This window comes from Anomaloglossus baeobatrachus, chromosome 8 (genome assembly GCF_048569485.1).
Source record: "Anomaloglossus baeobatrachus isolate aAnoBae1 chromosome 8, aAnoBae1.hap1, whole genome shotgun sequence".
NCBI classification, from domain to species: domain Eukaryota; kingdom Metazoa; phylum Chordata; class Amphibia; order Anura; family Aromobatidae; genus Anomaloglossus; species Anomaloglossus baeobatrachus.
This window is the reverse complement of record NC_134360.1, coordinates 13944123-13970524: the sequence shown is the minus strand read 5'-3', so window position 1 is coordinate 13970524 and position 26402 is coordinate 13944123. Positions and strand designations below refer to the sequence as shown.

Below are 26402 nucleotides of genomic sequence, written 5' to 3'. Positions count from 1 at the left end.
AGCATCATCTTGCTACAGATGGTGTCAATGTGCATCGGTCAACAATACAGCGCACGTTGCACAAGGAGAAGCTGTATGGGAGAGTGATGTGAAAGAAGCCGTTTCTGCAAGCACGCCACAAACAGAGTCGCCTGAGGTATGCAAAAGCACATGTGGACAAGCCAGTTACATTTTGGAAGAAGGTCCTGTGGACTGATGAAACAAAGATTGAGTTGTTTGGTCATACAAAAAGGCGTTATGCATGGAGGCATAAAACACGGCATTCCAAGAAAAGCACTTGCTACCCACAGTAAAATTTGGTGGAGGTTCCATCATGCTTTGGGGCTGTGTGGCCAATGCCGGCGCCGGGAATCTTGTTAAAGGTGAGGGTCGCATGGATTCAACTCAGTATCAGCAGATTCTTGACAATAATGTGCAAGAATCAGTGACGAAGTTGAAGTTACGCAGGGGATTGATATTTCAGCAAGACAATGATCCAAAACACCGCTCCAAATCTACTCAGGCATTCATGCAGAGGAACAATTACAATGTTCTGGAATGGCCATCCCAGTCCCCAGACCTGAATATCATTGAAAATCTGTGGATGATGTGAAGCGGCTGTCCATGCTCGGCGACCATCAAACTTACCTGAACTGGAATTGTTTTGTAAACAGGAATGGTCAAATCTACCTTCATCCAGGAACTCATTAAAAGCTACAGGAAGTCACTAGAGGCTGTGATTTTTTCAAAAGGAGGATCTACAAAATATTAATGTCACTTTTATGTTGAGGTGCCCATACTTTTGCACCGGTCAAATTTTGTTTAAATGCGGATTGCACATTTTCTGTTAGTACAATAAACCTCATTTCAATCCAGAAATATTACTCAGTCCATCAGTTATTAGATATATGAAACTGAAATAGCTTTGCAAAAACCCAAATTGTTATAAAGAAAAAAGGTTAACATTAATAGGGGTGCCCAAACTTTTTCATATGACTGTAAATGCACCTATTAATATGCACACCTACGGCCCGTGCACTGCAGGTTTCCGCACGTGGTGCCGTGCACTGCAGGTTTCAGCACGTGGTGCCGTGCACTGCAGGTTTCAGCACGTGGTGCCGTGCACTGCAGGTTTCAGCACGTGGTGCCATGCACTGCAGGTTCCAGCACGTGGTACCATTACCGGTGTTATTGTTTTTCTGTTTTTGCTTATACTCTTGAGAAGTAATCCCTTTGGCCCGGTATCTCTCATCATGGCTGTGTCTTTCAGTATATACACAGTACTTATCCTGAAAAGCACAAAGGGATTGTATTATTCCTCATTTCTATTACTACGGGCTTTGGAAGAAATGTGTTATGGCTTGTGAGAAACAGAATGCTTTCATGTTTATTGTGCATGTAATATAAATGGATGAAAAATGATAAAACACTTATGGGTATGTGGCTCCCCCGACATTGGGGGAATAAAAAAATCGACATGTTGATTTTCATCACCCTTCTTCAATCAGAGGAGATGTCTATCGCTCCCCCTATTGAGAATACATGCATGGTCAGATGAATTGAGCATGCACGCCTGCTATAATATAGGAACCGACTAGTATAGGCTCAATAAACTAAGCAGGAGCAGATACGGACAGAAGAGACCCCTGTGCAAGCACAATATATGACCCCTTTGCAGTTTGATAGCTCCTCATAATGCACAATTGCTCCTGCTTCGGTGGTGTTAGTGGTCCTCCTACCTCTTGGACCCCTGTGCAGCTGCACATGTTGAACCTATGGTACATCCACCCCTAAAACTAAGACTTCAAACCTAGTGCGACCTGCGCTATCACACTTTCATATCTCTTATCCAGCCTCCCAAAGCACCTAGTTGACAAAGGGTCGAAACGTTGGGTACATTACCTTGGTCACCAATATCATTGATTCTACTGAATTGTGACACTAAAAGAATATTCCATTGCTTGCATCATACATGAGACTGTGCTGTGAATCCTGTGTATCTCGTAGTTCAGCTTCACAACATTTTTGCACATTCTGTGAGTCTGGACTATTTTACCGCATCCCCTTGTGCATTGATGCAAACTTTTTCTGGCCCAAGGCCACATTGTCGGAACCAATTCCAGGAGCTACAATAAAGCCAAAAGGAATTACATATTAAAAGAATATCATAAATGAATGAAGGGTTCTTGTACCTCTTCCAGAACTCCAACCTTGCAAGAGCCAGTCTCCTTTTCTTCCATTCTCATTCACTTGTTCATAGCAGTTTATGTGAGTAGTCACACTGGCCTCCTCTCCACCTCATGCCACCGATGGGCCAGAAGACCCCTATGGTTCCAATATCTGGTCCCAGGAATGGCCACACAGTGCGCCATTACTACTCTTATCTTTGACATGGAATACACTTGGACAGTTAAAAAGAATGTGTCAGATCCCCTTTGCCCTCCAACCCAGCAGCATTGATCCATGTATGCCCAAATTCCCTCCTAACCAGCCCTGTGTAATGCAATTCACTAATAAGATTCTTTAAAAAAACGACTTCTAAAGCAGCGTGTCCTCGGAAGAAGCTGAGTGAAATGTGCGTCAGGATGGCCCTGTATAATGCAATTCACTAATAAGAATTTTTAACCATAGAACGAATACCTGGAGCCTCGCAGGCCTGCTAGGTAACTTGTTTCTATGGTAGATTTCTATGGTTGCACGTTCTAGGGTTAAAAAACGACTTTTAAAATCGGTGTTCCCGGAAGAAGCTGGGCAAAACGTGCGTCGGGGTGGAGGGATACACTGCCTGAAACCTCTCATGTCCATACTGCCACTGCAAGGTATTTACTCATTTCTATATTTCGGTGATTTTATGTGAGGGTGGTACTTTGGAGCAGTAACTCTCTAGTTCTCTAGACTACATATATTTGTATTATTCTTTTTGTACACAAATATTGAAGGTGATATTTTTTTCAATGCTGTAGGTTATATCCACTGAACTCTACGCATATGTGCAGTTTATATCTAGGGTTTCCAATGTCACTTATTGGACGGAGCAATCTTGGAAGTCAATATTGATCCTTGCCATATGACTTAGAATATGAAACCGACACCAAAATCTTCTCCAATAGGAAATGACCTCTATTTGCACTTTTATGGGGGTATTTGCCCTTCAGCCTGGTCAATCTTTGGACATTCATCTCTCTAATATTAGTCAATGGAGACAATATACATATATGTTAGGAACAAATTTTTTTTCCAATCATGGTGTGGACCTAGCTCAGTGTTTTCCAAACTCCAGTCCTCACGATCCCCAACAGGTCATGTTTTCAGGATTTCCTTAATATGGCACAGGTGATGCCTTGATAATGATTCCATCACCTGTTCAATAGTAAGGAAATCCTGAAAACATGACATGTTGGGGGCCACGAGGACTGGAGATTGGGAAACACTGACCTAGCTAAACAAACATGTATGTTGGCAACATTTTCCCCCCCAGTCATGGTGTGGACCTTGCTAAACAAATATGTAGACATTCAACGATACATATATGTTGGGACCATTTTTTTCCCCTGATCATGGTGTGGACCTAGCTAAACAAACATGTAGATGATCAATGATACATATAGGTTGGAGATATATTTTTTTCCCCGATCATGCTGTGGACCCTAGCTGCACACACATGTAGACACGATCAATGATACATATAGGTTGGGGACATTTTTTTTTCCCCGATCATGGTGTGGACCCTAGCTGCACACACATGTAGACACGATCAATGATACATATAGATTGGGGACATTTTTTTCCCCCGATCATGGTGTGGACCTAGCTAAACAAACATGTAGACGATCAATGATACATATAGGTTGGGGACATTTTTTGGTGTGGACCTAGCTAAACAAACGTGTAGACGATCAATGATACATATAGGTTGGGGACATTTTTTCCCCCCCTATCATGCTCTGCACCCTAGCTGCACACACATGTAGACGATCAATGATACATATAGGTTGGGGACATTTTTTTCTCCCGATCATGCTGTGGACCCTAGCTGCACACACATGTAGACGATCAATGATACATATAGGTTGGGGACATTTTTTTTCCCCGATCATGGTGTGGACCTACCTGCACACACATGTAGACGATCAATGATACATATAGGTTGGGGACATTTTTTCCCCTCGATCATGGTGTGGACCTAGCTAAACAAACATGTAGACGATCAATGATACATATAGGTTGGGGGCATTTTTTTTCCCCCGATCATGGTGTGGACCTAGCTAAACAAACATGTAGACGATCAATGATACATATAGATTGGGGACATTTTTTTTCCCCCGATCATGGTGTGGACCTAGCTAAACAAACATGTAGACGATCAATGATACATATAGGTTGGGGACATTTTTTGGTGTGGACCTAGCTAAACAAACGTGTAGACGATCAATGATACATATAGGTTGGGGACATTTTTTCCCCCCCTATCATGCTCTGCACCCTAGCTGCACACACATGTAGACGATCAATGATACATATAGGTTGGGGACATTTTTTTCCCCCGATCATGCTGTGGACCCTAGCTGCACACACATGTAGACGATCAATGATACATATAGGTTGGGGACATTTTTTTTCCCCGATCATGATGTGGACCTACCTGCACACACATGTAGACGATCAATGATACATATAGGTTGGGGACATTTTTTCCCCTCGATCATGGTGTGGACCTAGCTAAACAAACATGTAGACGATCAATGATACATATAGGTTGGGGGCATTTTTTGGTGTGGACCTAGCTAAACAAACGTGTAGACGATCAATGATACATATAGGTTGGGGACATTTTTTGGTGTGGACCTAGCTAAACAAACGTGTAGACGATCAATGATACATATAGGTTGGGGACATTTTTTCCCCCCCTATCATGCTGTGCACCCTAGCTGCACACACATGTAGACGATCAATGATACATATAGGTTGGGGACATTTTTTGGTGTGGACCTAGCTAAACAAACGTGTAGATGATCAATGATACATATAGGTTGGGGACATTTTTTTCCCCCGATCATGCTGTGGACCCTAGCTGCACATACATGTAGACGATCAATGATACATATAGGTTGGGGACATTTTTTCCCCTCGATCATGGTGTGGACCTAGCTGCACACACATGTAGACGATCAATGATACATATAGGTTGGGGACATTTTTTCCCCAATCATGGTGTGGACCTAGCTGCACACACATGTAGACAATCAATGATACATATAGGTTGGGGGAATTTTTTTCCCCCGATCATGCAGTGGACCCCAGCTGCACACACATGTAGACGATCAATGATACATATAGGTTGGGGAAATTTTTTCCCCTCGATCATTGTGTGGACCTAGCTAAACAAATGCGTAGATGATCAATGATACATATAGGTTGGAGACATTTTTTCCCCGATCATGGTGTGGACCCTAGCTGCACACACATGTAGACAATTGCCGGTTTTCTTAACAACCTCCACCGACCAATGTAAATGATCCCTTCCATTTTCCTTTTTTCGTTAGGAATAAAAGACCTTATCGATCATGTCTAATTGTGGTTACGTATAACCCAGAGATATGTAAACTCATCTATCTTAAGACTGTAAAAGCACAAGACGCGAGTAATTATACTGTAAATATTTAGCATTGTCTTCTCGTCATTATGAGCATTGGCTGTCCGGTGTCACCGTTCTTGAAGAATGGCTCTAGTCCTCGTAAGTTTACTAAATATAGTTCTGGGCTGAGCATGATGGAGCATGTGGTGTGTAGATGGGTTCTACCCGGCAATAATTAATAGCCCCCTTACGTGTCGTGTGCAATCTGCCGTTACATTGGCTTTGAACTTTGGCTATTAAACAGGATACAAGTCCGCGCTCTACAATCTTCCCATTTGTTTTTGTCTTGTTGTATTTAAATTCACATCAAAGTTGTGTTTATGTGCGGAATGCATTCTTGGTCTGATTAAACACCTCCGCTGACAGCAATCTGGGGGAGAGATGGATAAGGTTATTTACTGCGCCTTTACACGGAAACCTATAGACGTTACTGGCGGACGGACGGGGATGTTGTGTAAAACTTCCATTACGAGCCTTCCATAAACTCGCAAGAACCTTCATATTTTTTTTCCAGCTTTGTACAAATATTCACGAGGCTGTTTCGCTTTTGATGTATTGTTAAGAGTAATAGGATGATTGTATAAGTTGCCGGTACATATTTGCCATCTGAAAATTAATTCTAATTACACTAAATAGCAGAGATGATCTTAATTTGTTGTGTATGTTACCTTGAAGTTTGGATTTCCCAGAATTTCACTAGAGACTAAACTGTTCATGATGTATGGATGTCTGTTTCCTCCAGACAGATTTGCTAATGATTTAGACTATAGTACTGATTTCACCCTTATCTCTGAAAGATGGTAAACTAGGTGCAATGGCCATTGCCCCAAGCCAACCTCGTCCAGTGGAGTCATGTCTACAATCAACGATGGCCAAGTAGACTGCTCTTTTGCTTATGTCTACAATCAACGATGGCCAAGTAGACTGCTCTTTTGCTTATGTCTACAATCAACGATGGCCAAGTAGACTGCTCTTTTGCTTATGTCTACAATCAACGATCAGCAAATAGACAGCTCATTTGCTCCTGTCTACAATCAATGATGACAAAGTAGACGGCTCTTTTGCTTATGTCTACAATCGATAATTACCAAATAGACAGCTCTTTTTCTCCTGTCTATAATCAATGATGACCAAGTAGATGGCTATTTTGCTGATGTCAGCAATCAGCAAGTAGACTGCTCTTTAGCCTCTTTCTACAATCAGTGATGACCAACTAGATGGTCATTATTGATTGTAGACTGTAGCAAAAGAGCCAAGTAGATGGTTCTTTTTCTCATGTCTACAATCAACAATGACCAAATAGATAGCTCTTTTGCTCCTGATTACAATCAATTATGGCCAAGAAGACAGCCTTTTTGCTCATGTCTACAATCAATGATGGCCAAGTAGACAGCTCTTTTGCTCATTTCTGAAATCAATTATGACCAAGTAGATGACTTTTTTGCTCCTGTCTACAATCGTTGTTAGCTAAGTAAACAGCTCTTTTGCTCATGTCTACCATCAATGAAGGCCAAGTAGACTGCTCTTTTGCTCATAATAACAATCAATGAAGACCAAGTATACTGCTCTTTTCTTCATGTCTACAATTTATGATGACAAAGTAGATGGCTTTTTTGCTCCTGTCTACAATCGTTGATGGCTAAGTAAACAGCTCTTTTGCTCATGTCTACCATCAATGAAGGCCAAGTAGACTGCTCTTTTGCTCATAATAACAATCAATGAAGACCGAGTATACTGCTCTTTTCTTCATGTCTACAATTTATGATGACCAAGTAGGTGGCTTTTTTGCTCCTGTCTACAATCAACGATGGCTAAGTAGACAGCTCTTTTGCTCATTTCTGTAATCAATGATGACCAAGTAGACAGGTTTTTTTACTCATGTCCACAATCAATGATGACCAAGAAGACAGCCTTTTTGCTCCAGTCTACAATAGTTGATGGCCAAGTAGACGGCTGTTTTGCTCATATCTACAATCAATGAAGACCAAGTATATGGCTCTTTTCTTCATGGCTACAATTTATGATGACCAAGTAGGTGGCTTTTTTGCTCTTGTCTACAATCAGCGATGACTAAGTAGACTGCTCTTTTGCTCCGGTCTACTATCAATTAAGACCAGGTAGACCGCTCTTTTGCTTATCTTTACAATCAATCATGACCAAGTATGCTGCCTTTTTTCTCCCGTTTACAATCGATGATGGCCAAGTAGACAGTTCTCTTCCACATGTCTACAATCAATGATGGGCAAGTCGGTGGCTCTTTTTGTACTCGTCATTACAGACTGATTACTGAAAAGCTTCTGCATAATCCTTTTGTGCCGATCACTGCTTAATTCTTTTGATATAATTGGAAAGTGAGACTGGGCAAGACTTGGATCACCTACTCTGCCCAACAGAAGTTAAATTTTATATCAGATTTTTTTTTATAGTAACTTTTTAAACTATAGCAGTCCATGTCAACACGAAGCTTTCCACTAGACAAACATGGTGACTGGCACTCTATAATAATATATAAAGCAGCTTTCTTTCATCTGTTCTAAATGAGAAAGAGCCAGCAAGAACTCGTGGCGCAAGTGGTTAATGAATGTTTGTGTAAAATTAAAAGTGCTCTTTTTGTTTTTCTCTTTTAACCTGTTTTGCAACTTTTTAGCACAAAATGTTTCATGTTCTACTAAAACTAAAACTTTGCAATTTGCACAATAAATGAAAATAAAAAAAAAATCCACAAAATCAATCCAAAGAGGGGACTAGAGAACATTTGTACCAACATTTTTTTGCAACTTTTTAAGACTTCTTGATTGATGAATCCGCCAAAAACATCTGGAAAGCCAAACCTCACCCATAAGGATGAATAGAAAAAACCCACATGAGCACATACGGTGTCTTTAAAAAGTATTCATACCCTGTGTGCTGTTCCACATATTTTCACACTACACACACAAACGTAAATGTATTTTATTGGCATTTTATATCATACAAACACTAAGGAAAGGATAAAGTTTTCTAAATGTTTTAAAAATATATATCTGAAAATTGTTACTTGCTGTCACGGTGTGACTATTGGTATAACAGGGAACCGGCGCTCCTAGACTAGCCCTCAGGCTAGGGGGGACTCTGGCGATCTCGGAGATACCCCTGATGGTGGAGATGTCCGAGCTATCTTCCTGGCTCTGCTCCTGACCAGCCCTTACCTTGATACCCCCCTCCCACCTCACGTATGAATATTCTCTCATCTAAACCCTCCATTGTAGATCTAGCAGCATGGGTAGGGTCATTGTCCTGCTGGACGGTGAGCCACAGTTTCAAGTCTTTTTTACCGCCTCTAACAGGTTTTCCTCCAGGATTTCCCTGTATTTAGCTTCATTCATCCTTACATTAAGTCTCACTTCCCTGCCCCTGCTGAAGAAAAGTCTCCCCACAACAGAATGCAGTCACCACTATGTGTGATGTTGGGGATGATGTTTTCAGGATGATGTTTAACATTAGATTTCTGCCACAGTTAGCGCTTTGCAGTTAACCCAAAAAGTTCTCCTTTCATCTCATTTGAATAGAGCCTCTTCTTCCGCTGGTCACTGTGTCCCCAATATGGCTTTTTGCAAGCTACAAACAAGACTTCTTATGCTTTCAAAAATGTCTTTTTTTGCCCATCTTCCATAAAAGGCAGATTTGTAGAGTACACAAGTAATAGTCATGCTTTGGACAGATTCTCCCTCTGAGCTGTGATCTCTGAGGCTCCTCCAGTGACCATGGGCCTTTTGGATGCTTCTTCTTGGGATCTCAGTATTGGTGGATGGCCATGTTTTGGTAGGTTTGCAGTTGTGCTGTACTCCTTCCATTTTTGGATGGATTGAACAGTGCTTAGTGAGATATTCAGAGCTTAGGCTATTTTTTTTATAACCTAACCCTGCTTTACTCTTCTCTTCTTTATCCCTGACCTGCCTGGTGTGCTCTTTGGTTTTCATGATGCTGTTTGATCCCTGATGTTCTTACAAAAATTTATGAGGCCTTCACAGAACAGCTGCAGTTATAAATTACATGCAGGTAGACTCAGTTTATTCATTTTGCAATTTCTCTAGACTTTTGCCCACTCAAGATTTTATTTGAGGGGATGAGAGTACAGGGGGCTGAAAACAAATGCAAATCACAATTTTCAGATTTATAATTTTTAAATGTTTAGAAGTCCATGGATAATTTCCTTTACATGTCACAAATACTTGTTATATAGTGTTGGTACCACTTAAAATCCCAATAAAATACTTTAGTTCGTGATGGTGACGTGAAAAAATGTGGAAAAGTTCATGGGGTATGAATACTTTTTCAAGCACTGTATAAATTGTACGTAAAAAGCCACAAATTAAAAGATGAATAAGGTCACAAATGAAAAACAGATGACAAACACCAAAAACTAGACAAAAACAAGGTGGAAATGAAGGTTTAATTACACTTTTATGAATTGGGCCCCAGTTGTCTAGCCTCTTTCCTATAGAGTGTAAGCTCTTCGAATCAGCGGGGTTCTCCCTCTGTTATGTCAAGTGTAAGCTCTAATGATCAGCGGGGTCTTCTCTCTCCTGTAGAGTGTTAGTTCTTATGGTATGTGAGGTCCCCTCTCCCTCTCTCTCCTGTAGAGTGTAAGCTCTTATGATCAGTGGGGTCCTCTCTCTCCTGTAGAGTGTAAGCTCTTATGGTCAGTGGGGTCCTCTCTCTCCTGTAGAGTGTAAGCTCTTATGGTCAGTGGGGTCCTCTCTCTCCTGTAGAGGGTAAGCTCTTTTATGGTCAGTGGGGTCCTCTCTCTCCTTTAGAGTGTAAGCTCTTATGGCCAGTGGGGTCTTCTCTCTTTCTCCTGTAGAGTGTTAGCTCTTATGGTTAATGGACTCCTCTTTCTCTCTCCTGTAGAGTGTAAGCTCTTATAGTCAGCAGGGTCCTCTCTCTTCTGTAGAGTGTAAGCTCTTATGGTTAATGGACTCCTCTTTCTCTCTCCTGTAGAGTGTAAGCTCTTATAGTCAGCAGGGTCCTCTCTCTTCTGTAGAGTGTAAGCTCTTATGGTTAGTGGAGTCCTCTTTCTCTCTCCTGTAGAGTGTAAGCTCTTATGGTCAGCAGGTTTCTTTCTTTCTCCTCTCCCCTACATGTATTTTTCAAGCAATTAGAGGCTTTCCAGTATTCATATTTGCAAAAATGTATTTACTGCAAACGTAATTTTTGGGTGATAATTCGGCAAAGTCACAATATTGAATGTCAAATGATCTGCTCATCATTTTATATCTAGTACGATGACCAGGACGGCCATGACACCTCTCTGCGGTCATACGTGGAGCAGACGTTCCGGATTGCTCAGTGTAACGTTTCGCTGTCTCTCCTGTTTACAGCCGGCGGTAATCACTGGACGAGCTGATTAGATAATTCTGCGGGAAGCTTTGCTGGTTAGTCTTAAATTGTTAAACACCATTATCACTGGAGTATTTGGGGATTGCACAAAGAATAATTACTGCACGGAGGACCTTTAAGAAATATGTCTCCGCTCTTCGAGACCTGGCTGATAAATTGTACTAGGCAGGTCAACATGATATATTTCCCGGTCTCACGTGCCTCCTACTCATAGGGGCCACGTAACATGACAAATAGTGGCTCTTAATGAGTTCTGTGTATTTGTCTAGTGATAAGAGACGCTTTTTATGTTTTTTTTCTGAAAGGGAATTATTCGGGCGTGGTTACCATTGGCTACTTTCCCCACCAGCAGGAATTTATGAACTTTAATACTTCTAATGGTAATATCATTTGACACGGCACAGGGTTGACAACTGCAATTTATAAATGTCCAGAGATGTGAAGAATCGTAGTTTTTGTGTAACTTTAATTCTCCTTGTAGCTCAGTGGATATTTTTTAGGTTGCTCAGCAAATATGTGTCAGATTTTTTCTTTTTTTATTTTTTTGGAAAAGTACAGTATATTATTGTAAAAATTCACAAAATAGCTACGGGACGAGATATGGGTATGACGCGCCCACAGGGTCTTGGGGTTACCAGTCACCGGGCCGGTGTAGGGTTTGGGATGTCACAGCGGCCAGGCCCGGTTTCGTAACCCCGGCAGTGTCAATAAAGATGGGAGAGATGGAGATGATGGGAGTAGTTATTTGTGACGCAACCTGTGGTATACGGCCAGTTATTAGCCATCGCTGCGGGAAGTCTTTCTTCTGGGGCAGATGGTGACGCAGCTCGGGTGTTGCAGCTCTCCACAGGTAGAGCTAGGCCCCAGGGAGGATGATTGGCATTGTAGTAGTAGCCGATGGCGCCAGAGTGCAGGGCTACTGCGCCGGTAATGATGGGATGATACAGAAGCTGTGGTCAAAGGTCTTTACTCACTGAGCTGTCATCGCCTTTGGATTGCCGGCTCCGCTGTTATGGGCTCCAGCCAATCACGGATAGTTCAGAGGTCACAGCCGGTGTTCGTTCTCTGTGTCCTTTCTTCTAATGTTCCCTCCACCCCAGTTCCTGGGTCGTGGAATGAGTAATGGATGCCTGCTGCGTGCTCCGCGAACCCTGAGATCCTCTTTCTTCTGAAGAACCCAGGTCGAGCTGCCAGCTCCAGACCACGGGCCTTGCTACGCTTTCTCTCCTGTTGTTTCCTGTTGCCTGGACCATGGTCCCGACTCGACTTCACTGTGGGCTGGGTGCAGACCGACTGACTAAGTGTGATGTTGGTACTTATTTGTCCCCATGGTTGTTGTCCCACCTCCCAGGTTGCTAAACTAGTTGGCAGGAGGTCCCATACCTCGTGATGGCCACCCCCAGCACCTGCCCTAGCCCAGTGCCAGCTAAGCTGTGTGTTGAATGAATTGCGAAGTACACCGGTGAATGACCTCCTCCTTACCCGAGATGAATACCGCACCTCTGCTGAGGTGCAGTACCCTGTGGCGCATGAAGCCGCAGGGGTGCCACAGGTACGTTTTGAATCTCCTTCCACAAGCTTCTCACAATAGTTGGTGGAATTTAGGTTGATTCCTCCTGACAGAACTGGTGTAACTGAGTCATGTTTGGAGGTCGCCTTGCTCCGGCCCTTCCAGCTTTCCTCATACATTTTCAATAGAACTGAGATCAGGGCTTTGTGATGGCCACTCCAAAAACATTGACTTTGTTCTCCTGGTAGAATTAGAGAAAAGAAGGGGGGTTGAGTGTGGACAAAGCAAGCCCCACACGTTCCGCCAACATGTGGCTTCCTCAGGGGTGAGCTTATGGTGCACTATAAGGGATATTTAATGTAACATAATTAATTAAATTATACAGAACAGGTGAAAACTGTGCATCTTGGATGTAAAACAGCTCCTGTCTTACCTTATCGGATGCCTGGACATCCATTCATATTCTAGCCGTAGGCCATCGCTTATTGAGGTGGGAAGACTTATCTTCGAACCTCTGCTACAAGAATGTGAGCTGCGATCGATCGGTTAGTTACAATTAATAGCCCAGTTTGGTTTCAGGATATATATTTTCTTGCCTTTATGTTGGTTTTTTTTTGCACGCACAGTATTTATATTTTTGTGTAATAACCGAAGAGGCTTCATGGGATAATCTCATCATTCATGAGACCTTCGCGGTCCTGTTATAATTCCTTACAAACAATGACCCTTAGCGCCTACTTGTGATTTCCGCACGAATCAACAATCCCTTTACACCAGAGGATAGCCATTAATCAGAGGAGCGACGGCTCTTCTAATCTGCTCAGCAGATGTTTGTTTTAAGTTGCCATTTTGACTTTGAGTTGCATTTTATTAAGTATGTAAAATGTTTACAAAGCAAAGCGTATCGTATCGTGCCCGGCAAATATTGACGACAATCATGACTTAGCCGGGAAAGACGGACTCTGCGGAAATAGTTTCCTGTAATTTTCAATATTTCTGCCTTTGATACAGCACAGTGCCCCTACGCGGATATCATAGCCATATGTGCGTCTCTTACCAAGTCCATGCTAATATGGGGGGTGTAGTCTTCTTCTGGGGAGGCTTTTACAGTATAACCTTTCTGTAGGGGCTTCCTCGCCATTTAGCAACTAGCATTGACATAGAACAGGTTGCCTGCGATCGGGGATGGTAAATATTTTACGCCACTAGTCCAGTGTTACGCTTTTATCTCCCCAGAACATGTAATATAATTTCAGGAAAATACTGATGTAATTATAGTTTACGCTTTGACCTCCAAATTTTTTTTTTCTGAATTTTACTAAAATTTTGAAAAGAAAAAGTTTGACTTTTTTTTCATTTTCTTTACTTTTTTTATATAACAATTTTATTACCCTAGACCTATCCCTAAAGCGGGCTTTACACGCTACGACATCGCTAATGCGAACTCGTTGGGGTCACGGAATTGGTGACGCACATCCGGCCGCATTAGCGATGCCGTTGCGTGTGACACCGATGAGCGATTTTGCATCGTTGCAAAAACGTGCAAAATCGCTCATTGGTGACATGGGGGTCCATTCTCAAAAAGCGTTACTGCAGCAGTAACGAGGTTGTTCCTCGTTCCTACGGCAGCACACATCACTCCGTGTGACACCGCAGGAACGAGGAAGCTCTCCTTACCTGCTTCCCGGCCGCTATGCGGAAGGAAGGAGGTGGGCGGGATGTTAAGTCCCGCTCAGCTCCTCGCCTCCGCTGCTAGTGGGCGGCCGCTCAGTGACGTCGCTGTGACGCCGCATGGACCGCCCCCTTAGAAAGGAGGCGGTTCACCGGTCACAGCGACTTCGCCGGGCAGGTAACTATGTGTGACGGGTCTGGGCGATGTTGTGCAGCACGGGCAGCGATTTGCCCGTGCCGCGCAACAGATGGGGGCGGGTACCCACACTAGCGCTATCGGGACAGATATCGCAGTGTGTAAAGCCCGCTTTAGTCTAAGGGGTACTTTGCACGCTCCGACATCACTAGCCGATGCCGAGCGCGATAGCACCCGCCCCCGTCGCAGCTGCGATATCTTGTGATAGCTGCCGTAGCCAACATTATCGGTACGGCAGCTTCACACTGACTTACCTGGTCGGCAACGTCGCTGTGACTGCCGAAGAATCCCTCCTTCAAGGGGGGGGGGTGCGTTCGGCGTCACAGCGATGTCACCGCGACGTCACTAAGCAGCCGGCCAATAGCAGCAGAGGGGCGGAGATGAGCAGGATGTAACATCCCGCCCACCTCCTTCCTTCCGTATTGCCGGTGGACGCCGGACGCAGGTGAAGAGATGTTTGTCGTTCCTGCGGCTTCACACACAGCGATGTGTGGAGCTGCAGGAATGAAAAACAACATCGTACCTGCGGACGCACCGACATTATGAAAATGAACAACGTGACACAGATCACCGATTTTTGACTGTTTCACGCTAGTTCATCTTCGCTCCTAGGCTTTACACGTTGTGACATCGTTACCGGCGCCGGATGTGCGTCACTTTCGTTTGACCCCGACGATATCACAGTAGCGATGTCGCAACGTGCAAAGTACCCCTAACATTAAGCCTAAGCGTAGCCCTAAGGATAACCTTTGCCCTAAGCCTAACTCTAACTGCATCCCTACGTCTAAGCCTAATTCTCACCCTAACTTTAAGCCAATCCTTTACGCTATCCCTAGCCATGGTTAGAAATATAAAATATTCTTGTTTTACATCATCTTTGTTACTGATTATAGAAAGTGCAGCAGTAGAGAGGAGTTTGTAATCAGCTGATGCACTCTGCATAGGCAGCAACCAAGATGACAACGCTCACTTCATTATAGTGAGCTTTGTCATTTCAGTTGCTGCCTATGCAGAACACTTCAGCCAATAACATACTCATCTCACCTGTTGGGCTCTGCATAAGCAGCTCCAATCAGGCACCTACTGATTGTTATGCTCGCAGGGTGAGCAGGAGATTACTCGGACCCACTGGGCCATAGCACACAGAAAACCCAGAGGGGCTTGACTAAACCACACCTGGTGGTGAGGGTGTTACACTGCAGGTGTGAGAATGAGACCGGGTTCCACTTGGGAAGACTCGTGTTGCGACGGCTGACCCCAGGGTTACGGGAGCAACAGACTCTGGAGATAAGTAACAGTGGCAGCAGGTGTCGAGGTTTCAGCCGGGATGGATGGATGAAGAAGAATAAGAATACTTTGCAGCAGTGGATATTGTGGTTGGAGGCCGGCATGGCAGCTTGTAGCAGCAGCGGCAGATTTGGGATAACTGCAGCAGTGTATCAGCAGAACACTAAAACACAAACATAAATCAGCAGAGACAGCAGCAGTGCTAAGGACCTGAGAACTACAACGTATCTGATTCATTGCCCAGGCACCTCCCTTATGGGAAAGGTGCCTTAAGTACCTGCAACCTCTCAACTGACCTAAGAGGCACTTCCAGGTTAGGGTACATTGACCCTTTAAGAAATGGGCTCTGGGAGAGAGCAGCATGGACTAGGGATGGGGTAGCCACTGCAGAACGTCCGGGCAGGTTAGGGGATTGACGTCCCCGCCGCGAGAGAGGGTCAGGACAGTGCAGGAACGCCGGTATGGACAGATCTAGATGCGTATTATGGGTGCATTTTTTTTTCCTCCTATATAATGATGGAAGCCCTGACCCAATCATGCTTCTATGCATCTAAACTGGCCTCTTCATAGGAATTTATGTAGCTGTCAGATGGGGGCATCCATAATATGGGTGCACAAATGTGCCCACTAGACTCTTGTCCAAATTGGCCTTATGGTGTTATGTTGGGGTGTTTGGCTTCACACATGATCTGCTGTCGTGTCAGGTGACTGAACGGGGTTAGTTTTCCTTGTCAAATACTATAAACCTGATTATTGACCTTGGAATTTAAGAAGTTTACCCTCAGTTTCTGGCATTTAAAGGAGGATCAAGCAGTTAGACAAACTGTTATGCTCACTAAAGTGCACACGTGGTAACATAAGGTCTTACTTAAAACTACTGCACCTGACCCGCCCGGTTCTTGTACAGACTAGAAGTCCCAGCTGGGCAGTCCCTAAAGCCCCTGCACATGTCATAATTCAGGCCTGGCCCAGCCGCTGCTGAGCCAGCGCTGTCATGTGTGTCGGGTTCAGGGCATGAGAGGGTTAACTTCTTGAAGCCTTATTCCGGATTGCAGAGCACTATATCCTGGCTCCGCACCTGTCGTCCAGTGCCAGTAATAGTTTTGCTCTGCAGGCTCGTTCCTGGCTCCTGTGAATACCCGATCTTTCCTGCCTCCCCGCTACCTCATCCTGACTCGTGTTCCCCTGTTCTGCTCGTTTGTTCCTCATCCCTGAAGGCCGCTTTACACACTGCGATATCGGTACCGATATCGCCAGCGTGGGTACCCGCCCCCATCGGTTGTGCGACACGGGCAGATCTATGCCCGTGTCGCACAACATCGCCCGGACCCGTCACACTACTTACCTTCCCTGCGACGTCGCTGTGACCGGCGAACCGCCTCCTTTCTAAGGGGGGCGGTTCGTTCAGCGTCACAGCAGCGTCACTGAACCGCCGCCCAATAGCAGCGGAGGGGCGAAGATGAGCGGGACGTAACATCCCGCCCACCTCCTTCCTTCCACATAGCGGCCGGGAGGCAGGTAAGGAGAGCTTCCTCGTTCCTGCGGTGTCACACGGAGCGATGTGTGCTGCTGCAGGAACGAGGAACAACTTCATTACTGCTGCAGTAACGATATTTGAGAATGGACCCCCATGTCACCGATGAGCGATTTTGCACGTTTTTGCGACGATGCAAAATCGCTCATAGGTGTCACACGCAACGGCATCGCTAAAGCGACCGGATGTGCGTCACAAATTCCGTGACCCCAACGAGATCACTTGAGCGATGTCGTAGCATGTAATGCCCGCTTGACTCTCTGTCCCGGTCTGTATATTTGTCCTATCTCATTTGTCTGTCTCTGTCCCGTCCCGTGTACCCCGACCCCAGTCGTTTACCTGTCTGCTTGGCTTCTGACTTTGCTTTGTTTGAGACTTTGGCTCTGTCTCTCCATCCTGCTTCATACATGAAATCCCGCCTCTGTCCCCTGGCATACCACCTGACTTCTCTTTGCTTATTCCTTTGGTGACCGATATTGACCTTCTGCTGCTGGCTTGGTGTGTTGACTACGCTGCTGCCCTCTGCTGATTGGCCTGCTAACTGCACTCTGAAGTTACATTGCTGGTAACTTCAGTATCTTCCTAGTGCAGTGTGACAGCACAGACTGAAATAACCCTAAATGAATGACTCCGATGACCGCTCGGACCTTTACTTCCTAAGCGGCCATCGAAGGTTCCACGTACCTCCTTAAGAATCAAGGTACGGAATAAAATAAGTTATAACATGCCACCAGAAAGATAAGGCAAACAGGCTGTAGTTACAAGCACTTCAGAAATATCACCCGTGGGAAATCGAAGCCTGGGGAAGCTTTAAATAGTTACACCCACCGGGTGGTAGGGCATACTTAATTCCAGCATAGGAAACACTTATTGGCAATGAACACACAAACTGTCCACACAGAGACAAAGTGTTCAGAACCAGGACAGCAACCAAACCTGCCTGTGGCTTAGGCTAAGTTTACATTTCCGTTGTTTTGCTTCAGTCACATGCGTTGCTTGACGCATGTGACTGATGCGCTGTACAACGGATGACAAAGAACAGAATTCTTTGTCGGACTCTGTTGTGTGCAGGGGCGGAGTTCAGGGTGGGTGGAGTCGAGCGAGGCCGTGGCACTGAGGACATCAATGCCGCGGGGACTGCAGGGCTGGGGACAGGTGAGTGTGTGTGTGTGTGTGTGTGTACATGCTGAGTGCGGGAGGGGGCGGAGCCGAGCGGTGAAGTGTCGGGCTCCCTGCACAGCCAGGGTAAATATCAGGTATAAGCAAAGCACTTTTTGCTTGGTTACCCGATATTTATCTTGGTTACCAGCGTACACCGCTTAGCGCTGGCTCGCTGCACACGTAACCACTGTAAATATCAGGTAACTAACCAAAGCGCATTGCTTGGTTACCCGATGTGTATCCTGGTTACGGGTGCAGGGAGCCAGAGCGCATGCGCAGCAAAATCCTACAGATCGCGCTGCTCAAAAAACGTTACAGGCTACGTTGCTCCCGCCTGGCAGTCAGTTAAAAAACGACTGACCGCGACGCAGCGGATGCAACGCAGCATCCTCAGTCGCAATCCGTCACTAATAGAAGTCTATGGGGAAAAACTGGATTCCTGCAAAATATTTTGCAGGATACCGTAATTCCTCAGGGCGACGGATTGTGACTGATGCAAAACAACGGACGTGTGAACTTAGCCTTAGTGGAGAGGGACACGGATCACACCACAGGAGACAGCCGGATCAAATCCGAGACGTAACACATATCATGTGGGCATAGCGTCTAACATCCCTAGAATGCCCCATTACCATCCTTTTGTGGTTAGGCGGTGCAGTTGGCAAGTAATATTAGGTCCATTTGCAGTAGGAATGTTTTCAAACTTTAGCTTTAAGCACGTAAGAATAAAAAAGTCTAACATTTAGTCGTCTGTTACGGTAATCCGGCCTTTTCTCGACTCATGTAACACATGTGAGCATTTTCCCAGTTCACGGTTCACGAGAACGTTTGTTAATATGAATGAAGAATGTGATACAATGTGATTATGGAACCAGAATGTGATACTTACAGTAGGACGGAATTCTATTAAAGCCCCCGATCGGGACGAGATGTTTCTGTTTCCCTTCAGGAACACTGCACTTTTCCACTCAACCAGATGGGAACCCGAGAAGCTTATTTTGGAGGGGATTCTAGTGCTCTTAATATATTATCATCGACGCTAATATATACATTACCAGATGTTTGGCACAAAGACTTTCCCATTCAGGAGAGCCGGACTTAAAAGTGACTGTCGTTTTAAGGGGCTTGGGGTATTTCCATAAAAAGATTACTTGGCTATCGGATGGTAAGTGGGCTTATCATTTATGCGAATTGTATCCCTAGATAATTGGCTCTAAGCATTAAATAATACCGTAAGTGGCAAGCTGGACTGTACATTAATCAACCGATGGATTCCCGCTGGAAGAATTGTCCTATTCTGTCCCTCTAAAACTAAGCTGGAGGATGACCAGACACCAATATGTTATATGCTGTATTGTGGGCTATGTGTAAGCCGCGAGATACCAAAATATTCATGTAAATCTGTGCCCACACTTCACATACATCGGACGTGGCCTCGTTATGTTGCAATCGATTACAGAAAAGCCCACCAATGTAAATCGCTGTAAACGCCAAGCGGGCTTTATACGCAACGACATCGCTAACGAGATGTCGTTGGGGTCACGAAATTCGTGATGCACATCTGGCCTCGTTAGCGACGTCGTTGCGTGTGGCACAACAGGAACGACCGGTAACGATCAAAAATACTCACCATATTGTTGATCGTTGTCCAGTTGTTCCTATCCCGATTATCGTTGCTGCTGCAGGTACGATGTTGTCCGTCGTTCCAGCGGCAGCACACATCGCTATGTGTGACACCGCAGGAACGAGGAACAACATCGTAACTGCGGCCGCACGCAATGAGGAAGGAAGGAGGTGGGCGGGATGTTCGTCCCGCTCATCTCCGCCCCTCCACTTCTATTGGGCGGCCACTTAGTGACGCCGCTGTGGCGCCGAACGAACCACCCCCTTAAAAAGGAGGCGGTTTGCCGGCCACAGCGACGTCGCCAGGCAGGTAAGTATAGTGTGATGGGTGTTAGCGATGTTGTGCGTCACGGGCAGCGATTTGCCTGTGACGCACAACCGACGGGGGTGGGTACGCTCGCTAGCGATATCGCTGCGTGTAAAGCCTGCTTAAGGATTTTGGTCATGCTAGCCTGCAACGATATGGTACAGTCTAGAGTTGTAGGATGCCGTCACTTCTTTGGCTCGGCCCTACTTAGGTTTTCATGGCATTGGGAAAAAAATATCTTGCAGCTGCAACATATGACTCTTTCACCCAGTAACAGCCCATATTGGTGATATCAGTATCTACAGCACATGATCTTTTTGACCACAATCAGCTGGAGCGGTCATTGCATTGCATCCCAATCATCTTCTACTGTTTATGGATAGTGGTCTTTAATGTCTTCTACTGTTCATGGATACTTTTCTATGCCGCCTCATCATATAATAACGTCACCAGTCCTGTACTAATGTCACTTATGCTAGGCTCCTTCCCAGTATAATGTCCCCCATCCTGGGCCCCTTGCAGCAATGTTTTCCATCTTGTGCCCCTTCCACTAAAAATGTTCCTCATCCTGGGCCACTTCCAGTAATAATGTGCCCATCCTGACCCCATTCTGTAATAAATTTACTAGTGATGAGCGAGTATGCTTGTTACTACTCGGTACTCGCACGAGTATCACTGTACTCGGGCTACTCGGCGGGGACCGAGTAATCTCGCGATACTCGTGCTGTACTCGTGGTCTTCATGTTGGCGCTCTTTTTAGAGCCAGCCCTTATGCAGGGATTGGCTGGCAGACCACTGCAATGCCACAGCCCTGTTGTGGAATTGCAGTGATTGGCCGGCCCTCACAGCATGACCGTGCCTTTAGCCCGACACTTCCCCGCTCGGCTACGGCCCCTCCCGCACTCCACTCCGCGTGTATATATATATATATGCACGCTTTCACACACACGCACGGTTTTTTTTTTTTAATTTACAGTTTTATGGTTTCTACATGCTGCCGGTGGTCATTTCAGAATAATACTCGGGTCTCCCATAGGATAACATTGGGCTCGGTGCTCGGGCCGAGTACACGAGTATCTTGGGATGCTCGGCCCGAGCCTCGAGCACCCGAGCTTTTTAGTACTCGCTCATCACTAAAATTTACCCATCCTGGTATAACCTCCACCAATCCTGGCTCCTTCCATTAATAATGTCCTCTATCCTGGGCCCCTTGCACTAAAAAAATGTTCCCCCTGCTGGGCCACTTCCAGCAATAATGTCCCCATCCTGAACCCCTTCATGTAATAATTTACCCATACTGGTATACCGTGCACCAATCCTGGCCCCTTCCATTAATACTGTCCCCCATTCTGTGCCCCTTCCACTAAAAATGTTCCTCATCCTCGGCCACTTCAAGTAATAATGTGCCCATCCTGACCCCATTCTGTAATAATTTACACATCCTGGTATACCATGCACCAATCCTGCCCCCTTCCATTAATAATATCCCCCATTCTGTGCCCAAAATGTTCCCCATCCTGGGCTACTTCCAGTAATAATGTCCCCATCCTGAGCCCCTTCATGTAATAATTTACCCATCCTGATATAACGTCCACCAATACTGGCTCCTTCCATTAGTAATGTCCTCCATCCTGGGCCACTTGCAGTCATAATGTCCAACATCCTTGGCCCCGTCCTGTTATAATGTCTTTCATTCTGGCCACCTTCTTGCTATTATGTACCCATCCTAAGCCCCTTCCATTACTAAAGTGCCCAATCCTGGGCCTCTTCCAGTAATAATGTCCCCCCTCCAGGAACCATCCATATTCATCCTTCTGACGCTGTTCTCTCTAACACACATTTTAAAAAAATAATATAAACAAACAATTCTCACCTTCCCCTGCCCCCAGGGTGCACGTCCTCTTCTGTAGCCAAAGCAGAGACCGGCAGCTAATTTTGCCGTCCTTTCTTTGGTCGATGCATGATGTCACCGCTATGTGCCACCCGTGACCTGGCACGCTGACGTCAACTGCCAACCTCTGATCCTGAAGATTGGCGGGTCGGGAGAGTGGAATAACTGGTCCAAACTGAGCAGGGAGACCGAATTTATATGGATCCAGAGATCTGGCCAACTTCAGAGCATGGAGCCTGTGAGAGGCGTGTGCCTTCTACCATTCATGTCTTCTACAGTGATGTAACTTGAAGGTTCTGGGCCCCAATACAGAATCTCTATCAGGGCCCCCAACTATCACAGGACTTTAATAGAAATCGTCTTTTGATATGGGCCCAAGTGACCTTTTAGGCCCCCTATTCTCCAGGTGCCGGGTGCGATGGATAGTGGACTGTGTTGTTTTCTACTGTTCATAGATGGTGGTTTTTGTTGCCTACCAATGTTCATGGATATTGGTCTAAGTTGTCTTCTACTATTAATCCTTAGAGGTCTATGCCATAATCTGCTGTTTATGGATAGTGGATTAAGTCTTCTACTGTTCATGGCTAGTGGTTTATGTTTAGTCCTCCTGCTTGCGGATAATTTTTTTTTTATCTTTTACTGGTCATATATTATGGTTTATGCCAGTGATGGCAAACCTATGGCACGCGTGCCACCAGGGGCACGCTGAGCTCATTCTGTTGGCACGCGTGCTGTCGCCCGATCCTGCAGTTTTGGTCTGCTAGTGCAGTCGCGCCGGCAGATCAAATCTGTGTTGGAGGGGAGGAGACATTACTCCTCCGCTCTGACACTCCTCCTCCCCCAGGCTGCAGTGTGTTGCCTAGGAGACGGAGGAGCGTCAGAGAGCGGCGCCAGCGCCGTCTGCTGGCCACGTGGGAACTGAGCAGCGTGCAGCGGGGGAGCGGGTGCAGGAAGGTAAGTTGTGTGTTGCTTTTTTTTTTTTTTATAACTCGTGTGCGGCAGCACCAGCAAGGGGTGGGGGAACGCACATGGCAGCGTGGGGTGGGAGAGGGGGAACGCACATGGCAGCGTGGGGTGGGAGAGGGGGAACGCAAATGGCAGCGTGGAGGGGGAACGCACATGGCAGCGTGGGGTGGGAGAGGGGGAACGCAAATGGCAGCGTGGAGGGGGAACGCACATGGCAGCGTGGGGTAGGAGAGGGGGAACGCACATGGCAGCGTGGAGGGGGAACGCACATGGCAGTGTGGGGTGGGAGAGGGGGAACGCACATGGCAGCGTGGAGGGGGAACGCACATGGCAGCATGGGGTGGGAGAGGGGGAACGCACATGGCAGCGTGGGGTGGGAGAGGGGGAACGCACATGGCAGCGGGGGGGTGGGAGAGGGGGAACGCACATGGCAGCGTGGAGGGGGAACGCACATGGCAGCGTGGGGTGGGAGAGTGGGAACGCACATGGCAGCGTGGAGGGGGAACGCACATGGCAGCGTGGGGTGGGAGAGGGGGAACGCACATGGCAGCGTGGAGGGGGAACGCACATGGCAGCGTGGGGTGGGAGAGGGGGAACGCATATGGCAGCGTGGAGGGGGAACGCACATGGCAGCGTGGGGTGGGAGAGGGGGAACGCACATGGCAGCGTGGAGGGGGAACGCACATGGCAGCGTGGGGTGGGAGAGGGGTAACGCACATTGCAGCGTGGGGTGGGAGAGGGGGAACGCACATGGCAGCGTGGAGGGGGAACGCACATGGCAGCGTGGGGTGGGAGAGGGGTAACGCACATGGCAGCGTGGGGTGGGAGAGGGGGAACGCACATGGCAGCGTGGGGTGGGAGAGGGGGAACGCACATGGCAGCGGGGGGTGGGAGAGGGGGAACGCACATGGCAGCGGGGGGGTGGGGGAACGCACATGGCAGCGTGGGGTGGGAGAGGGGGAACGCACATGGCAGCGTGGGGTGGGAAAGGGGGAACGCAAATGGCAGCGTGGAGGGGGAACGCACATGGCAGCGTGGGGTGGGAGAGGGGGAACGCAAATGGCAGCGTGGAGGGGGAACGCACATGGCAGCGTGGGGTAGGAGAGGGGGAACGCACATGGCAGCGTGGAGGGGGAACGCACATGGCAGTGTGGGGTGGGAGAGGGGGAACGCACATGGCAGCGTGGAGGGGGAACGCACATGGCAGCGTGGGGTGGGAGAGGGGGAACGCACATGGCAGCGTGGGGTGGGAGAGGGGGAACGCACATGGCAGCGGGGGGTGGGAGAGGGGGAACGCACATGGCAGCGTGGAGGGGGAACGCACATGGCAGCGTGGGGTGGGAGAGTGGGAACGCACATGGCAGCGTGGAGGGGGAACGCACATGGCAGCGTGGGGTGGGAGAGGGGGAACGCACATGGCAGCGTGGAGGGGGAACGCACATGGCAGCGTGGGGTGGGAGAGGGGGAACGCATATGGCAGCGTGGAGGGGGAACGCACATGGCAGCGTGGGGTGGGAGAGGGGGAACGCACATGGCAGCGTGGAGGGGGAACGCACATGGCAGCGTGGGGTGGGAGAGGGGTAACGCACATTGCAGCGTGGGGTGGGAGAGGGGGAACGCACATGGCAGCGTGGAGGGGGAACGCACATGGCAGCGTGGGGTGGGAGAGGGGTAACGCACATGGCAGCGTGGGGTGGGAGAGGGGGAACGCACATGGCAGCGTGGGGTGGGAGAGGGGGAACGCACATGGCAGCGGGGGGTGGGAGAGGGGGAACGCACATGGCAGCGGGGGGGTGGGGGAACGCACATGGCAGCGTGGGGTGGGAGAGGGGGAACGCACATGGCAGCAGGGGGGTGGGGGAACGCACATGGCAGCGTGGGGTGGGAGAGGGGGAACGCACATGGCAGCGTGGGGTGGGGGAGGGGGAACGCACATGGCAGCGTGGGGTGGTGGAGGGGGAACGCACATGGCAGCGTGGGGTGGGAGAGGGGGAACGCACATGGCAGCGTGGGATGGGGGTGGGGGAACGCACATGGCAGCGTGGGGTGGGGGAACGCACATGGCAGCGTGGGGTGGGTGGGGGAACGCACATGGCAGCGTGGGGTGGGGGAACGCACATGGCAGCGTGGTGTGGGGGAACGCACATGGCAGCGTGGGGTGGGGGAATGCACATGGCAGCGTGGGGTGGGGGAACGCACATGGCAGCATGGGGGGGGGGGACATGCATGCCAGGATGGAGGAAACATGCATGCCAGGATGGAGGAAACATGCATGCCAGGATGGAGGAAACATGCATGCCAGGATGGAGGAAACATGCATGCCAGGATGGAGGAAACATACATGCCAGGATGGAGGAAACATGCCACGATAGGGTACATTTACCAGGAAGGGGTACATTTACCTGGATGGGGTAAATTAACCAGGATTGGGAACATTTACCAGGAATAGGGTACATGCCTGGATGAGGTACATTTACAAGGATGGGGTACATTTACCAGCATGGGGGAACATGCCAGAATGGGTAACATTTACCAGGATGGAGGACATTTACCAGGATGGGGCCGTGATGGGGACAAATATACCAGAATGTAGGAAATATATATCAGGATGGGGGACATGTTTACCAGGAAGTGGCCGAGGAAGGGGGACAGAACTACACAATGATGGGGAGGGGAGCCACTCGTACGTCTTTATGGGATTTCAAGATGTTCAGACTTTGAAATGTAGATGTGGGTTACAGGGTGACATCTGATTGCATTCCAGGCTAAAATCTCTGTCTAATATGCTGCAATTTTTTTCCCAGAAAGATCAATCCAACTGCTGTGTCTGGAAAGGGCAGGGGCTTAGCTTCAGTGTGTGGTAAGCATGCATGAGCGTAATGCCCCTGCTGAAGAGAAGACGGCAAAGGTAAGATTAAAATCAATTCTTTATATAATAGGATTGGTTGGCACTTCGGAAAAAAAATTGGGTTTAGGGCTACAGTTTGGGGACTCGGCCTGTAAAAGGTTCGCCATGACTGGTCTATGCCATCTTCTGTTGTGCTTGAGTAATGGTGCATTTTCTCTCCTACATAGTGGCCTTCATTATCTTCTACTGCTCATGGATAGTGGTCTATGTTTAATCCCACAGTTTATGGATAGTGGACTATGTTGTCATATAATATACTATTTGCTGGTCTATGCTTACTGTTACTGTTCAAGGATATTGGACTTCATTGTCTTCTACAATTCATGAACAAGTCCGTTGTTTTCTACTATTCATG

The 26402-nt window shown here is 47.2% G+C and overlaps 1 protein-coding gene across 8 annotated transcripts in view; it reads left to right on the top strand.

Annotated features, from left to right (window-relative positions):
- The window catches only part of ERC2 (ELKS/RAB6-interacting/CAST family member 2), a 1225588-nt gene that overhangs the window by 461026 nt on the left and 738160 nt on the right, over window positions 1-26402 (top strand). The window lies entirely within an intron of this gene.